The sequence below is a fragment of the Mustela nivalis genome (genome assembly GCF_964662115.1).
Source record: "Mustela nivalis genome assembly, chromosome: 13".
Classification (NCBI taxonomy): Eukaryota; Metazoa; Chordata; class Mammalia; order Carnivora; family Mustelidae; genus Mustela; species Mustela nivalis.
The window spans coordinates 57,565,136-57,583,451 of NC_139032.1; the positions used below are offsets into that span (position 1 = coordinate 57,565,136).

At 43.5% G+C, this 18,316-nt stretch overlaps 1 long non-coding RNA gene and 1 pseudogene across 2 annotated transcripts in view; one reads left to right on the forward strand and one right to left on the reverse strand.

Moving 5' to 3' along the window:
• The first annotated feature begins 5,525 nt into the window (after positions 1-5,525).
• LOC309846075 overlaps positions 5,526-18,316 on the forward strand; it is a 277,012-nt gene continuing 264,221 nt past the window's right edge. Inside the window, exon 1 of the long non-coding RNA XR_014301724.1 lies at positions 5,526-5,696. This is a non-coding gene — a long non-coding RNA (uncharacterized lncRNA). The remainder of the gene's footprint in view (positions 5,697-18,316) is intronic.
• On the reverse strand, positions 10,429-17,106 carry LOC309847218 (protein SPATA31F1 pseudogene; annotated as a pseudogene). Its single transcript has 3 exons — positions 17,086-17,106; positions 14,588-15,529; positions 10,429-14,218 (listed from the first exon to the last, which is right to left on the reverse strand). The product of its transcript is annotated as a protein SPATA31F1 pseudogene (transcript).

Genomic DNA, 18,316 nt, shown 5'->3' on the forward strand with positions numbered 1-18,316 from the left:
TTTATTTGAGAGAGAGAGAGAAAGAGAGCGCAAGAGCACAAGTATGAGCATGAGCGGGGTGAGGGGGTTGGGGGTGAGAAGGGGAGGACCAGAGTGAGAGGGGTGAGGGGCAGAGGGAGAGAGAGAGGTAGAAGCAGACTCCCCTTGATGCAGGGCTAGATCCCAGAACCCTGAGATCAGGATCTGAGCAGAAGACCAATGTTTAACCAACTGAGCCACCTAGGCACCTCACTCTTGTCTTTTTGATACTAGGCATTCTAACAGGAATGAGGTGATATGTCATTGTGGTTTTGTTTGCATTTCTCTGATGACTCTCCACACCTCCTTGCCCAGTGTGGAGCCTCGCTGAAATCAAGTTGGATCCTTAACTGACTGAGCTGCTCAGGTGCCTGGATTAGTATAGCATTTTACTATAGTTTGAAATCAGGAAGTATGATGCTTCCAGCTTAGTTTTTCTTTTTCAAGATTCTGGCTATTTGGGATCTTCTGTGGTTCAATATGAATTTTACATTTTCTTTTTTATATTTCCGTGGAAGAATGCCATTGGGATTGTGATAAGATTGCTTTGAATCTGTAGCTCACTTTAAGTAGTATGGACATTTTAACATTATTAATATTCCAATCAAAGAACACAGAATATCTTTCCATTTATTTGTGTCTCCTCTTCAATTTCTTTCATCAATATCTTATATTTTTCAGTTTATAAGTCTTTACCTCCTTGGTTAAATTTATTCCTAAGTATTTTATTATTTTTGATGATATTGTAAGTAGGATTATTTCTTAATTTCTCTTCTAGTTTGTTATTAGTATATAGAAATGCAACTGGTTTTTGTATGTTGATTTTGTATCCTGCAACTTTACTGAATTTGTTTATTAGTTCTAACAGGTTTTTTGGGTGAAGTCCTTGGGATTTTCTATATGTAAGATCATGACATCTACAAGCAGAGACAGTTTTACTTCTTCCTTTCTGATCGGCATGCTTTTTATTTCTTTTCTTTTCTTTTCCTTCCTTCCTTTCTTTATTCCTTTCTCTCTCTCTTTCTTTCTTTCTTTCTTTGCCTAATTGCTCTGGCCAGGACTTTTAGAACTGAGTTGAACAGAAGTGATGATAGTAAGCACCCTCATGTTTTTCCTAATCTTCCCCAATAGGAGGCTCCAACTCACAACCTTGAGATCAAGAGTCACGTGTTTTACCAACTGAGCTAGCCAGGTGCCCCAAATATTTTTTAAAGTAAACTCTATGCCTAATGTGGGGCTTGAACTCAGACCCCTAGATCAAGAGTCTCAAGCTCTACTGACTGAGACAGCAGGTACCCCAGTTTTGTTCCTAATCTTACAGGAAAAGCTTTCAACCTTTCACTTTTGAGGATGATGTTAGCTGAAAGCTTGTCATCTATGACCTTATTTATATTGAGATATGTTCCTTGCATACCTAATTTATTGAGAGTTTTTTTTATCATGACATGATGTTGAATTTTGTCAAATGCTTTACTGCATCTGCTGAGATGATCATATAATTTTTATCCTTCATTCTGTTAATGTGGTATTTCAGATTTATTGATTTGAGTATATGACCCATCCTTGGATCCCAGGGATAAATACCATTTTATCATAGTGCATGAGTCTTAATGTGCTGCTGAATATGATTTGTAAGTATTTTGTTGAGGATTTTTGCATGTATGTTAATCAGGGATATTGGCCTGTAATTTTATTATCTTGCAGTGTTCTTGTCTGGCTTTGGTATCAGAGTAAGGCTGGCCTCATAAAATGAGTTTGGAAGTGTTCCTTCATCTTCAGTTTTGAGGAAGAGTTTCAGAAGGATTGGTATTAATTCTTCTTTAAATGTTTGGTAGAATTCACCAGTGAAGGATTCACCTGGTAGAATTTACCAGGACCATCTATCTGGTCATGGGCTTTTCTTTGTTGAGAGATTTTTTTTTTTTTTTAAGATTTTATTTTATTTATTTGACAGAGAGAGATAACAGGTAGGTAGAGAGGCTGGCAGAGAGAGAGAGAGAGAGAGAGAGAGAGAAGCAGGCTCCCTGCCGAGCAGAGAGCCCGATGCGGGACTCGATCCCAGGACCCTGAGATCATGACCTGAGCTGAAGGCAGCGGCTTAACCCACTGAGCCACCCAGGCGCCCCTGTTGAGAGATTTTTTAATTGCAGATTTAATGTCCTAATTAGTTATAGGTCTATTTAGATTTTCTATTTCTTCGTGATTCAGACTTGGAAGGTTGTATGTTCTTGGGAATTTATCCCTATCTTCTAGATTATCCAATTTGTTGGTATATAATTGTTCATTGTGGTCTCTTATGATCCTTTGTATTTGTATGGTATATGTTAGAATGTCTTCTTTTTCAATTATGATTTTATTTTCCAATAGAAACTTCCAGCTGTTTCCATTGCTGCATGAATTTATATTATATTGTGGTTCCCTTTTCTCCACCAATACTTGTTATTTTTTGTCTTTTTGGTAATAGCCAATCTGACAGGTGTGAGGTGATATCTCATTGTTTTGATTTGCATTTCCCTGATCATTAGTGATGTTGAGCATCTTTTCATGTGCCTCTTGGCCATCTCTATGTCTTCTTTGAAAAAATGTTTATTCAAATCCTCTACTTATTTTTAAATTGGGGTTTTAAAATATTAAGTTATTAATATTAATAAATGTAATATTAGGTTTAAATATGAGTTCTTTATATATTTTGGATATTAGCCTGTTCTTGGATGTGTGATTTGCAAATTTCTCCTCTGATTCAACAGGTTGCTTTTCATTTTGTTGATGGTTTCCTTTACTGTGCAAAAGCCTTCTAGTCTGATATAATCCCATTTGTTTATTTTAGCTTTTGTTGTCCTTGCCTAAGGAGATTGCCTCCCCCCCAAATATATTACTAAGACTGATGTCAAAGAGTTTACTGTCTAGGTTTTCTTCTAAGAGTTTTATGGTTTCAGGTTTTATAATCAAGCCAGACTCAGTAATTTTGATTGCCTTATCTTCAAGTATCTGATCCTTCCTTCTACCTTCTCAAGTTTCGTTGAATTCTGCCAGCTAATTTTTTCACTTAAGTTATTATATTTTTGGCTTGGGGCACCTGGATGGCTTGGTTTTTTAAACATCTGACTCTGGGTTTTGGCTCAGATCATAATCTTAGGGTCTTGAGATCAAGCCTTGCATTGGACTCTGTGCTCACTCTTCCTCTCCCTCTGCCCCACTTCTCCCTCTCTCTCAAATACATAAAGTCTTTAAAAATTAAATTATTGCTTTTTTGGCTCTAGAATTTTTGTTTGGTTCATTTTTTAAAGGATTATTTATTTATTTATTTGACAGACAGAGATCACAAGTAGGAAGAGAGGCAGGCAGAGAGAGAGAGAGAGAGGAGGAAGCAGGCTCCCTGAAGAGCAGAGAGCCCAATGTGGGGCTCGATCCCAGGACCCTGAGATCATGACCTGAACCGAAGGCAGAAGCTTAACCCATTGAGCCACCCAGATGCCCCTGGTTCTGTCCCTTTTAATATTGTGATTTATGCCACTGTGGAAGTTGCTGTAGCCTAAGAGGTCTGCAACCAAGGCAAGCATTTGCACCTGTCCTTTAGGGAACCGCCAGACCAACCAAAATGCATAATCCCCAACTCTTGGAGGACAAGATTCTCTGCAACCAGCCAGACACTCCAGGAATGTGGGCTACTTTCCCTACAGCATTAGCTAGTAGCTAGTTGATGCATAGTGTTCTCTTATGAAAGATCAAGCATCCTCTCCCTTCATCAATTGTTATAAGTGTCTGATCAAGTTACAGAGTTCTGAAATAGGTGCTTCCAATTGCTCTTTCCAGTTCAATGGTTGCTTCATTGGAGGGATCAACTCCTAGAGCTTCCTGCTCTGCCATTTTGCATGCTGTCATTACTTTAGATTAGTTTTTAACATTTTAAGACTTTAATCCATTTGAAATTTATGCTGGTATATGGTGTATTATTAGGTTATATCTTAGAATCTATATATATATTTTTATTATGTTATATATATATTTTTAAAGATTTTATTTATTTATTTGACAGAGAGAGATCACAGGTAGGTAGAGAGGCTGGCAGAGAGAGAGAGAGAGAGAGAGAAGCAGGTTCCCTGCTGAGCAGAGAGCCCGATGTGGGACTCGATCCCAGGACCCCGAGATCATGACCTGAGCCGAAGGCAGCGGCTTAACCCACTGAGCCACCCAGGGGCTTGATTCATTGTGTATAACACCCATGTTGGAGAAATTATGGAGAAAATACAATGGAGATAAAAGGGGAATCCTCTTACACTGTTGGTAGACAGACCAGCTTGGGACCTCAGAGTTGTGATTATCAGGTTAGGACTGGAAAATTCATCTAGTTCCCAGAGTGCTAAACTCAGCACCATGCCCTCTCTTCCCTAGGCTTATCCCAGATTTCTGAAAGACAGTTTGTATTGGGATAGGGAGACCATAGAGAAATGTGGAGAGGTTAAGAACTGAGAGGAATAAAATCAGGACAGGGTGGTTCAAGTACAAGATAGTGACAGAAAGATTGTGCCCTTGATTGGGGTGTTTTTGTGGGATTCAGCAGGGATGGGGATTGGAGATGGGGATATTGGGGATATTGTTGGTTGGGGATGAGGATGTGGTGTTTTATCCCATCCACTGAGTGGAGAGACTGGAATCTGAATGAATTAAAGGAGAGATAATTGAGCTCTTGAACTTGAGGTGTTGTTGTTGTTTTTGAGCTTGAGGTTTTACAACAGGCTGAGACTTTAAGCAGAGCAGGGATTGACTCAGCTGGCAAGAGTTTGGCATTTTTGGGACAGGACTGGGCAAAAACAAGGAGATAAGATTTCTTGGGTCATTTACCTGGTCTGATGGTAAATCCTGGCATGAGAAAGCTTTTAATTCCCATATCTTCAATCTCTCCTTCCCCATCTACCCCCACCCTCTGTGGAAGTGACTAAGTAAGGAGTGAGCAGCCTGTTTCTGAAGAGTTCCCAGAAAGGTAGGATAGCTTGGGTCTGGGGTGGTGGTGGGGGCATGTAGATGATTCCAGAGGTATATCATATTAAATTGTTTCTACTCTTTCCAAATTTGACTGTACTTCAGAATCACATGAGGAGCTCATTGGAAATATAGAATTAGAGACACCACTCTAGACTAACTTTTTTTTTTTTAAACATTTTATTTATTTATTTATTTATTTATTTATTTATTTATTTGGGAGAGAGAGCAAGCAAGGAATCAGGGGGAAGAGCAGAGAGGAGAAGCGGACTCTGCTCTGAATGTGGAACCTGACCTGGGGCTCGGTTCTATGACCCCAAGATCATGACCCAAGCCAAAATCAAGAGTCTGATGCCCAACCAACTGAGTCATCTGGGTGCCTCCCTGCCTCCCTCTACCCCCCCACCAGACCATCTTAAATAGAATCTTAGAATAGAGTCAAAGGATTTGTGTTTTTTTAAAGTTCTCCATACACTTTCAAACATTTGGTGGGGGGCGCCTGGGTGGCTCAGTGGGTTAAGCCGCTGCCTTCGGCTCAGGTCATGATCTCAAGGTCCTGGGATCGAGTCCCGCATCGGGCTCTCTGCTCAGCAGGGAGCCTGCTTCCCTTCCTCTCTCTCTGCCTGCCTCTCTGTCTACTTGTGATTTCTCTCTGTCAAATAAATAAATAAAATCTTTAAAAAAAAAAACAACATTTGGTGGGGGTGGGGCTGGAAGATCCACCTGGTCTGTTTTGCACCCCATCCCAAACTCCAGATGGGCACAGAACCTGTAGTAGGTAACAAAGATGGTCTGGGAGAAGAGGAAGCTAGAGTGATACACCCCCCAATCTTCCTGAGGGAAAGGACTTTCTGGCCTGGCACAATGTATAGAAAAAGGGAGAGATGGCTGGGAAGAATTGGGGACAGTCTATTTCTTCTCCTCAAATCCTGGCTTCCCTCTGTCTCCCAAGACATCTTGTCCTTCCCCTTATTTATACCATCATGGAGGGAGGCTCTTTTTTGTCAAATGGTCCAAAGCCCCCTTAGGTCCCATCCTTGACTGAATTTCCTCTACTCAGGAGGCTTTTTCTAGGGTCTACTATAAGTCCCTACTGCTGGACTTAAGCTTATAGTGGTAGATCAGCTATTGAGAGATGTTTCATCTTGGAGGTGGATGTTTCATCCATGCTTATTCCTAGGACTTAGATCCTAAGTTAGGGGCCCTGGGAAAAGCAAGGGAAAGACTAAAGACTTTGCTGGAGGTAGATAATTGGCTGGACAAAAAACTAGAACTGGAAAGAGCTGCTGTCAGAGCAGGAAGGTGACAGCAAGTCTCTGCCACATACAGGGCTGCAGGTGACTGAGCCTATGAGGTGGAGGTGGGAGACATGGCAGGGAGACAGTGAGAAAGTCTGGAAGATAGTGGAGACCTGGTATAGATACAGTCCACAGGACAGGGGTTGAGACAATAGAAGGAGTTGTTATCCTTCTCTGGGAACACAAGTTGGCCACACAGCCATTCCTGGGCACTCAGCTGCTAGCCTTGGCTCATTCCACTCATAGTTCCACTTGCCTTAAGCTTGGTGTGGCAGTCTGGAACTTGCAGCCCTGAACCAAGCCCCTCATTTAATCCTCAGGATAGGCTGGAATGTAGATATTGGAGAACAGAACACAGAGACTTGGATGAATTTCTGTTTAACAAGGATCAAATGGCCTGGGTACCTTGGTGCTCCTAGGTTCCTAGCTGAGCACTGAGCCCTCCAGGAACATCCTGCTCTGATGACTATGCACGTGTTAATGAAGGGGCTACTGATCTCCTGGAGTGCAGATGACCTATTCTGTCCTAAGTGTGTGATATTTGTGGGCCTAGTGGAAGCACAGACATTTCTCAGTGTGTAGCCATCTAGGGTTAGGTAACTGCTTGGAATAGCATTGATGTAGTTGGTTACAGATTCGAGGTAGACAGTGGTAAGCATAGGGCAAGGTAAAGATTTTGGGAGGCAATACCCACCAGCATTATCTTGAAAGGTCTGGTTTATTCTTCCCTTAGGTCTATGTCTGCTGAGAGCCTGGGGGTCAGGACCCTGCAGTAAACTGGGGACACTCCTGTGGATGGGGATGGGTGTATAGGTGAAGGATGGGGCTGCTGAAGAGGGCAGTGGACTCACTTGCTGACCTTGTCATTTCCCTTTGAAAGCCCACAGCCATGTTGTTGAGACCAGGGTGTGCATGTGAATCCAAGACTGTCCTTATTAAAGGAGAAGCAATGAGACAGAAATCAGAAAGCAGAGTTTAGAGGAGGGAAAGACAGGCCTGCTTTAAGGTGACCTAGGAGCTTTATGGAGGAGACCAATGTTGAGGGACGAATTTGGACTGCATTTGTGTTTGTAGGTCTGCAAGATGGTCTGTATCTGTTTGCAGACACAATGGGGAGACTGTCTTTGTGCCTGCATGGTGCTTGTGCCAGCATCTGCTCCTGCATGTCTGACTCAGGGTGTTCTTGAGTCTAGGTAGGTGTGTTTCCTGGACATGTCTCTGGGTTCTCTGAATTAGTTTTGCAGTGGCAACATTGACTTTGTGTCCTTGTGTTTATGCATCTGTGTGGCTGGATGTCTGTGTCCATGTGTCTTTGACTATGTGTGGGATTCTGCTCTGGCCTCTCACTTTACCCTGCCCCTCTTCCCTGACACTCCCCAGCTGCCAGCATCATTTACCGCAAGGAATGGCTTCCTTTCCCTTCCCGCTGTCTGGATTCCCATGAGACCAGCTGTCTGCCCAGGGTCCTGCCCCTGTGGCCTCTGTAGCAGACTCGACCTTGAGAGCGATATACTCTGGAAAGCCCCCAACATGCTCCTTGCATGGCCATGGACCCAGAGAAGTTACAGTGGAAGAGAGGGGGAAGGCAGAAAAGGGGGGGCAGTTGGCAGAGCCCACCCCTCCTTCTGGAAACAGAGATCTCCCTCTGGCCCCTTCCCAGGGCCCCTTTCCCTCCCTATGCTCTCATCCAGACCAAGTATTCAGGGTCCTGGCCTCAGTATCTCTGGGGATAGGAATGAACATTCCTCTGCAGGCCCTGCCAGAGCCACAGGGATCTGGTCTTCTGTGTCCCCCAGTACCTTCCATGCCTGCATCGTGTTCGTTCCTCATCTCTGCACCTGAAGCCCAGGCTGTCTTCTCTTCTTTCCTCTTCCTATGTTGGACGCAGTAACCACTCTTGTTCCTTGTTCTGTGACAGACCTGGCCTCTGCCGTGGGCCCCTGACCCAGGTGGAACATTAGGCTTTGGATGGCTGGGAATGAGCAGAAGCCCAGGCCCCTCTCACATGGTGCAGAAAGTAGCATCTGTGGGGTTTACTCCTGTTCCCATTCTGTGTTCACTGTTCTCCCTGGATGGGCTGTGGTAAGCAGGTACAAAAATGAAGCAGTCATGGTTTCTATCCTCTAGGACTCAATGTTTGACAGGAGAAGTGATTTTGTGGAGAAGCCACTTTCCTCCACCGCAGGTAGTCAGGTGCCTGAAATTCTCTCCATAGAATTCTTAGGTGTCCTCTGCAGAAGTCGGGAAGGGCTCCAGAAGGTCCGAACCTTTCACCATGCCATGTTACTTGTGAGGGTCAGAGGTGTACTCCACAGAGTTCCCAAGCAAGCACTGATATATTCCTAGCACCTGCCACCACCATTTACACTGGAGGTGTAAATGCTTGAGTTTCTATCCTCCATGAGGCCTTTTATTCTGATTTTACCTCTGTTGAGACTCGGGAAAGCTGGAGGGTGGGGGCTGTGCTAGGGTAATGGGATGGGATGAACAAGGTTTCATCTCTCAACAACATCCTGTGTGAATCACAGGCTCTGACCCTATCTTCTCTCAGCTCTTGGCTTTGCTGAAACTGAGAATCCTGAAGGTGTTTGTTCCAGCTCATCTTTATGCCTTTTGACCCTTTATTGTAGGACTTTGGTCAGCACTATGAACTCACACTGTTCTGGGACAGGTAGAAGCTTGAGGGGACCATGGGAAGGACCCATTCCACCTAAGTCAGGATGTGTGCACATTAACCTTGGCTTCCCACACGATGCTGCTGTGACCTTTCTGGGTCATTCCCTTCATGCTGTCCCCTCTCCCCCCACCCCACATCCTTGCTCCGTGGCTCTCTGCCTAATTGCTACCTGACAGGGAGGATGTGTCTGTCACAAGACCTCCTATGATCTCTGGGCATGCTTTAGGAAAACACCTGGAGGGTGTTGGCTCAGCAGGCTTGAGCCTTGTACCTCCTCATCCTGAGGGTCACAAAGGGGCTTGGCTCCCATCCCTTAGGCAGAGTCACCATTCAGAGGAGGGATACATTCATGCTTCTTTCCATCCTGGCTTTTCTTCATCCTGTTAGCAGTGGACACATTGGGTCCTATCAGAGGAAGAAAGTCCTGCCACCACCTCTTGGTTTAATGGGATATTGAGTCATCCTGGATTTCCTTAGGAATTAGTAAGGCAGGGGCATTTAATTGTCCCCCATACCACATTATAGGGAAACTATAACACTTCTTCCACTTCCTTGAGCTCTTGGCTTTTGTGAGGTAGGCCAGAAGGTGGGAATGCAGAGATGCCACCTTTTGAGAGATACAGAGTGTCCAAAACAGATTCTTTCCATCTCCTCAGGGGAGCCCTCAGAGGCTCTTTGTCTTTTGCCTTCCATTTCTCTCTTCCCCCCTCCAAACTACCGTAGTCCCTGGGAGGACACCAGGACACAACAGCTGCCCTATTCCTCTGTCTCAAGTCCTCTCCTCTTCCTTATGTTCCATGCATTTAGAGCTTTCTCTGCCATCTCTTCTACTGTGTTCCAAGAGCAACTGTTCCACACAGATGATCACCAACTTCAACCAGTTTTTCTGACCACCTGGGCTCACACACTACTACCGACTTCTTAGGCCTTAAATATAACTCACCATGGTACTTTCTAGAATTCTCCTCCACATATGACTTTGGCTTTCCATTTTGTCCTTTCCACCATTTGCTATGATTCTTCCCAGCTTCTCGTTCTCCCTTCATGATCTTTGTCCCCACTCTCTTAATTGTGGGGGAAACTTTTTTCTCTTGATATACAAAGTCCTCCCTCATTAATGTCACCTGTTCCTTACTTACCACCAGTGCATCGTCTGTGCTTAGTCAAGTCCCCCCCCCCCCCAACCCCTTTTTGGGGGGACTCACTCCTATTGTGTTACTTTGTTCTCTTGCATTGTCAACTTACTCCTCTCCATTTAGTCTTTTCCATCAACATCTAACATATTATGTCTCCCACCTTTAAAAACCCTGCTCTATGTCCTCATTTTTCAGCATGCCTATGGAACAGAATTCCTTGGAACAGTTGCTTATACTTGCTATGACCACTTGCTCTTCCATTCTCTCTTGAATCTACTCCAATCACAGCTTCATTTCCACTATTCACCTGGGTCTGTTCTTCTCAAGGCATGAATGATCTCTATGTTGCTAAACTTAAAAATCATCTGAGTCCTCATCTTACTTGGCTGATTGGCAACTTTTCATGCAGTTTCTCACTATCTCCTTGTAATACTCTTTCCCTTGGCTTCTGGTATATTATACTCTACTGCTCTTCTTCCTACCTCACTGGCTACTACTTTGCAGTCTTTACTTATTGGTTCCTGCATTCCCCTCTGCCCCTAATTTGTTAATGTTAGAGTGTCTCAGAGCCCAGTCCTAGAACTCTCCTTAATTTATACTCATTTCTTTGGTGATCCTATCCAATCTCATGGTTTTATACCTACCTATCTATCATCTATTATCTCTTTCTCTCTCTCTCCCTCTATCTATCTAATCATCCACAGCCTGCTAGGACCCTCCTTGAGGACTATCAAGCTTCTGTGTTGATAACAGGCTGTTGAGATATAGTCTTAGAAAGAAGCTGGAAAATTAGTTATGTGGCTACTGCAGAGACAGAATGAGAAGTGGTCATGTTCTCAATTAATTTTGTAGGTGGACACAGGATTTACTGATGGATTGGATATGTATTATGGAAAAAAAGGCCAAAGATGACATTAATATTTTTGTCTTGAGAAAATGATAAGATGGAGTTGCCATTAAGTGATATGGTAAATACTGTCCAGGAAGTGTGTTTTGTATGTGTGATTGGGTAATGGTGATGGGTGGGGAATCAGTTGTTCACTTTTCTGTAGTTTAAGATGACTATTGGACATCCAAACATATATTTTGATTAGACAATATTGGCAAGTGAGACTCTATCCCATGAGATCATGAGCTCCATTGTGTAAGTCCTCTGTTTTCTTCATTGTTGTGTTTGCTATAGTACCTTGGATATAGTAAGTACTCAAATATTTTTATTGTTGAATGTAAGACACTTCTCAAAGTCATTCTTACTGTAATCCTTCTGGGGTCCTCTTCCTCCTGTGACAGGATCTCCCATTCTATAGACCTTATCATACTAATGTAGTGATTTGTCTGCTTCCCAGCTCAGAATTTTATTTTAAGTAGTATTAATGTATTACTGTGGATCAGCCACTATTCTAAGCCCTGGGATATGAGCCATTATTTAAACTATTCTGTCAAGAATAGATGGAAACGGAATACAAATAGGCAATAATAGTAGAGGAAAGGAGCAAACTTGACGGATATCAAGCTTAGAACTCAGTGACTAACTTCATATTTGGGCTAAGCAAACAATGTGCTTCTAGTTACAACATTACAAGACATTAGGTCACAGTTTGGTAGGGTACAGGGAGAGTGTTCTGATTTTGGATTTATTTGTATTACCTTTGGATAACAAGGCTCAGCTGGTTGCTCTTTATTACACCATGGGCAAGCAGACTGAAGCTCAGATTTACTCTTTCACTTCCCCTAAAGAGCATCTGAACTTTGGTTTGGCTTCCTGGCTCCAGGCTCTTTTGAGTGCAAAGTAAATTGGCTTTGCTTCCTTATCATACCCTGGTCAGGAACAGTCAGCCTCTGTCCCAGGTACTCTGATCTCCCATCTACATGCTCCCCCTCCCTGATTCTCTCCCTGCCTGCCCTTGGGAGTGGGGGACAAGTCCCTTTTCATGACCTACTCTGATCTTCATTCCAAGAGTCCATGCAGCTGGCAGGCAGTGGGCAAGATATAGGCAAGAGAGTTACAGCAGCTTCCCAGATGAGCTCTCCAAAAAGATCTTGCCAATAACCATCAGGAGCAGAGGAGGGGGGAGATTCTATCATTTGCTTTTGACATCCTGTCATGTTAGCTACATGTTTTTGATAAACACAACATACCTCCTCAAAGTTGGAACACTATGGCACTCCTCTAAAAACCTCCCCCGCAGACTGTGGGCCTCTAAGGAAATCATGAGTGATTCTGCCTGTGGGATTCGTGGCCAATCCTCCTCATCACTGCTATCCTCAAGTCCACATTGCTTCTCTGGGGCTAAAGACACCAATGGGAAGCCATGATAGAATTCAAACCTGACCTTTATTTACCTTACCTTCCTTCTCTGCCCAAGCCCCTTTATCCATAGTCCAGGGTGGGCCAGGAGGAGTTGTGTGGAAAGCTGACCCAGCTTAAGAGTGGATTAAAGTTCCTTCTCTATATGGGAAGGACACTTCAGCCTCCCCTCATGCCTTCCCTTAACACACCACAGTGGAGAGAAGGAGGAGACAGACAGTGCTTTGCTTAGAGACATAGAGTGTATTTTAGGTGGCACTCTGCCCCACATGCACCATTAAATGAAAATGACAGTAGCAATCCTCTTCAAGGGACACAGATGAGAGCCTACAATGACTTTTGATTGTGTTGGGTCTTCTTGAGCAGACCAACGTTTCTCTCTGAGGTGGGAGGTGAGAGCTAGGGTACATTCCCTGGTTGTGTGGCACAAGCCACTAAAGGACAGTGCCGAGGGCAGTGGCGGGAGTGGCCCAGGACTGAGGCAGAATGGAATTGGTGAGAGCGGGAGCGGTGCCGGAGCTTACTGTCAGGGGAATGGGGACCATCCAAGAAGGCCAGGCCCTCCTGCTTCTCAGTGGGGGAAGATTGGGCCTTGGAGTCCCCTCTTGTCCTCTCTGTCTTGGTTTGCCCCATGGAACTTTTGGCTGGAGCCAGGCCCTTTTCTGCATTTTCTTTTCTGGTGTTGGCCCCTTTCCCGGCTGTAGAGGACATGGATTCCTCATGCACTTTGCTTTTTGCCTTGGAGTTAAAACAGTGAAGAAAGGATTTCATCTTACTTCTCAAGCCTGATTCTGGAAGGCTGGGCCTCTTGTGAGTGTGGACTGGCATCACCTGTCCCTGCAAAACCTGACCTTTCAAAGTTGGGCCCTGCAAAGGCTTACCCTGAACGAGTTGGCCCAGGAAAAGCTGGCCCTGTGATGCCTGGGGCACCACAGGCTGGGCATTCTTAGGAATCCTTGCTGGTTTGAGGAATACATTAAGCTTGGTTTGACTGTTGTGCGGGTCATTCTTCTCAGGTACCTTCACCCCAGGGATTCCTGGAGGTGGCTCTGGAAGCTTAATCTGAGGGTGATGTCGGGTACTGTGTTCACAGGGAGCATCAAGATGAAAGCTACGGCTCCGTCGCCAGGGGCTGTGAGGTGTCCTGTTCAGAAGCATCCCTTTTGGTGTCTGGGCTTCATCAGGGTGGCTTATGTCTCTTGTGGAGGAGTGTGCAAACCCTGCATCCCCTTCTCCATGGTCCCCTGCCAATTTGGGTTTCCCTGGGTCCTCTCTCTTTTCTGCCAGCATGGGGACATGGGCTGAGTCCTTGCTGTGGCCAGGGCTTTGGGACTCAGGACTCCAGGGCTCCTCCAGGCTGGGGCTGTTCACACTGGCCTCCAACTGAACACAGAGCACCTGGGCCTCTGTCATGTCCCCACTGGGTTGTGATATCTTAGAGGCCCAGTGGGCAGAACCATGAGATACTGCTCTTGAACTAGGTTGCTTCTGGTTCTGCTGCACCGCCTTTAACTCAAGGGCCAGCTGTTCTTTAAGGTGGAGCCATTCTGGATCTGGGACACGAGGAGTATCTGGTGGGATGGGGAGATCCTGGAGCAATGTTTCTCCTAGGTTCTCTAGACTAATCCTGTGTGGATGTGTTGTCTGAGTTTGCTACAGTTTGTTCTCTGGACAGCCTAGCCTTTATGGGAATTCCAAGTTGTATCTCTAGGATCTTCTTTCTTAGATGGAAATTTAGTTTGGCTAAGATGGGTTTCTTGAGTGTGTAGGGCCCAGAGGTCTCTGCCTGGCTTTCTTTTTTAAAAAAAACTGTTTATTTATCTATTTTTTTTTCAAAACAGGAAAAAATATACAGTGGAAAAAAGACAGCCTATTTATCTATTTTTAATAAAACTTTTTATAAACATACAATGTATTATTAGCCCCAGGGGTACAGATCTGTGAATTGCCAGGTTTACATACTTCACAGCACTCACCATAGCACATACCTTCCCCAATGTCTATAACCCCACCACCCTCTCCCCACCCACCTCCCCCCGGCAACCCTCAGTTTGTTTGTTTTGTGAGATTAAGAGTCTCTTATGGTTTGTCTCCCTCCTGATCCCATCTTTTTCATTTATTCTTTTCCTACCCCCCAAATCCCCCACGTTGCATCTCCACTTTCTCATATCAGAGAGATCATATGATAGCTATTTTTCTCCAATTGACTTATTTCTCTAAGCATAATATGCTCTAGTTCCATCCACGTTGTCGCAAATGGCATGATTTCATTTCTTTTGATGTCTGCCTGGCTTTCTAAAGGCACCATCTTGATCATTTCTTCTACCAGCTCTTCAACCTGGAGCTCATCTTCAATGTCTGCACAAGTATCACTGATATCTTGAAAGCTTGGTCCAGGACTCAGAGACTGCTCTTCAGATGAGATCATCTGAGTCAGAGGTTCAGTTGAGAATTCACCAGGTCCAGGCACTATTCTTGTGATTACAGCTTGGGTAGAGATTGCCAGTGCCATGGCCCTAGAGAGAGCCACTTAATAAAGAGCTGGCAGCCCTGACAAGAAGGCCAGGTACTTGTGCCACAATGTTGTCTCCAGTTTCTCAATGGCTCCCTTGGACAGGGCTTGGGGCAGCTTAGGGTGTTCAGGGACAGCATCTGGTGAGGCCTGTTGCTGTTGGTCAAGGGCCATTGGTATCCAGGGCATAGCTTTCTGCTGTAGGGCAGGGTCAGTTGCTGCCTCTAGCTCCAAGGGCTTGTTTTCTGGGATGCAAGTGAAGGGAGCCACTTGCAGGCCCCCAGGAATTATGCACTGCCAAGAGCTATATACACCAGCAAGGACCTCACCATGGTGAATCTGCCCACATTTGGAGTTGATGTGGCTCTGCAATTTTGCCTTGGCCTGGTCAGACGAGTGTGGCATGGGGATTGACACTGGGTCTGTGATGGGTGAGAATGGGTCACTGGCCCCAGTGGCCTCCAGGGCTGTAGGTTGGGAATCATGCACGGTGGTTAGGGCTGGGCTGCTCTAGGACAGAGTTGACTGATCAGTGGGGGACAGAAGTAACTGGATGGACTCCTGGATCTCTTGGGGCAGGCCCTAGTGATGATGAATCACCTGTCACTGGAAGTGGATTTTCTAGACTATGTATCTAAAGATGGACATATGGACCAATTCTGCCTAATACGATATATGATGAAATTTACTGGGGGCTTCTGGGGAAGAATTTGCATTGGGATTAAAGAGACAAGATATGAGAACTTGCTTCTATTTCTCCAGTCCATGACCTGTTGCTTCCTGTCTTGAATAAGAAGTATAGGTGTAATGTTTACATTTATTTTTTTTAATGTAAAGATTTTTACTTTTTTATTTGAGAGAGAGGGAGAGCAAGAGAGCATGCACACACATGAGCGGGAGAGGGTTGTTGGGGAGGGGCAGAGGGAGAGGGAGAATCTGACTTCCCACTGAGCAGGGAGCCCAGTGTGGGACTCAATCCCAGGACCTGCATATCATGACCCAAGCTGAAGGCAGATGCTTAACCAGTTGAGCTACCCAAGCACTCCTGTAATATTTACATCTAGAGCTGCCATCTTAAGATCCTGAGTTGATATCTCTAGGTTAAAATATCATTATCTGAGGATGATGGAGATGAATGGATAGTGGTTAGATGTTTGATGGCATCAATAAATTGAAAAGAAATTGGAACCTCTTGGGTTTGACTATATTTTTTGAGCCACAGCACTTATATTTCTTTGAACTACCTTTCATTTTCATGTACCATAGTTCTGGGTTATAGCTAGCTATTTCCTAGTTTCATCTAAGGTGTAGTTTGCAATTGTGTCTTCCTTGTTTTGAGGTGATTTTCTAGAAGAAAATATTTCTCAGATTGAAAAAAAAGTTTGATTATAAGATATATTAGGAAAGATGTGGGGAAAATGCTTTATTACATACTTCTGGTTGAAACATAAAAAGGAACAAGCTTTTGGAGTGCAATTAAGGATAGGAAATGTAAAATGCACATAGCCCTTGACCTAGCATTTCCTCTTCTATGAATTTATCTAATAGATAAACTCACAGAGACTTATGTGTAAAGATGTTTACTGCATCATTCTTTGTAACAGTGAAAGAGTGGAAACAACTTAACATGATGCTGGTTAATTAAATTATGATTTAGCCACACAATGAAATACTATGCAATCATTAAAAAGGATGAGATCAGTATATATGCTCTTACATGTAAGTGAAACAAGTATATCTAGTACCCTTTCATTTTTGTAAAAAAACCCATGGGAACACACAAATATATATTTATATTATATATATTATATATAATTATATATGATATATCTATAATATTTATTATATTATATATAATATTATATATGTTTATGTTATATATTAAATTATGCATAATATAACACATATTTATAAATATTATATTTTATATTATATATTTACATTTATATAAATATATTTATATTTATAAATCTATATAAATATAAATAAAGGACCATCTTGGAGGCTGGGTATTACACAGGCAGATGAAATCTCTCTCTGTTCTCCAATAGATTGCTACAAAATTACACTGTTTCTGTATTCCCTGTTCAGAGATGTCCTGCATGACTAAGTGACAGTTGGGCTGCCTCTGTAATTGGCTTTCCATCTTTTCCTACCTCACTTCCCTTTTCCTTCATCCTCTCTATAAATAATTGGTACTTAAGCTTTTCCTGGGCTCTGTTTTCTTGGGAACTGGGGCTAATACCAAGAATATAGCTTAAATAGTCCATGATAAATATTTTAAATGGGAGGAAAAAGGGAAAAGAAAGTACTCTTAAGATATGCAGGGCTGGGTGACTGGGTCACTCTGTTGGTTAAGCGACTGCCTTCAGCTCAGGTCATGATCCATGATCAGCAAGGAGTGTGCTTCTCCCTTTGACCTTCCCCCTGTCATGCTCATTCTCTCTCTCTCTCTCAAATAAATAAATAAAATCTTAAAAAAAAAAAAGATATGCAGTGCTTACTGTGTTGCAACCATGTATTCTCGTCTTGAGAAAATTCTTGAAAGTACAGAGCAAAGAAATGTCATGGTATAAAAGAACTGCCAATGAACACTGAACTCATTTAACTAGATTTATTTTTCCATTTAATTATTTTCTCTTCAAAATCACTATTAAATTGTCCAAGGAAATATAGTAAATAGGAAAAAAATCCAATTCTGTAATGGAAGGGCATTTATATTTTATGAAGTTTCAGGAAGGTATAGGGCAAATGTACCTGGACTGAGGGCACATTAACCAGCTTTCAATTTTGTGAATATAGAAATCCACGATCAGAACAACAGACTTATGAGTGAGAGTGGGCTGTAGGGGGAGGGAACCAAATGACTTTGAACACTGCTCCCATGGCCTAGTCCTGGAGTACCTCTCTCCTTACTCTCAGCATTTCCACATAGTAGACACCTCTGGGAACATTGCTGCAGGTCCTCCAACAAAGAGTTGCGTTTCAGGTGACTTCTTTTTTTTTTTTTTTAAGATTTTGTTTATTTATTTGACAGACAGAGATCACAAGTAGGCAGAGAGGCTGGCAGAGAGAGGAGGAAGCAGACTCCCAATGGAGCAGAGAGCCTGATGCGGGGCTCCATCCCAGGACCCCGGGATCACGACCCGAGCTGAAGGCAGAGGCCTCAACCCACTGAGCCACCCAGGCGCCCCAAGGTGACTTCTGGTTGTCACAACCAATACAGAGAAAAAGTGACCACTAACTACATTAGTGAATATGGTAGATCTACTCTTTTTTTGCATAGGGTGAAAAATTATGTGCCTTATTTATATGAATTTGCATTGAACACTTGCATTTTAAAAAGTCACACCTTTTAAAAGATTATTTATTTATTTATTTGACAGA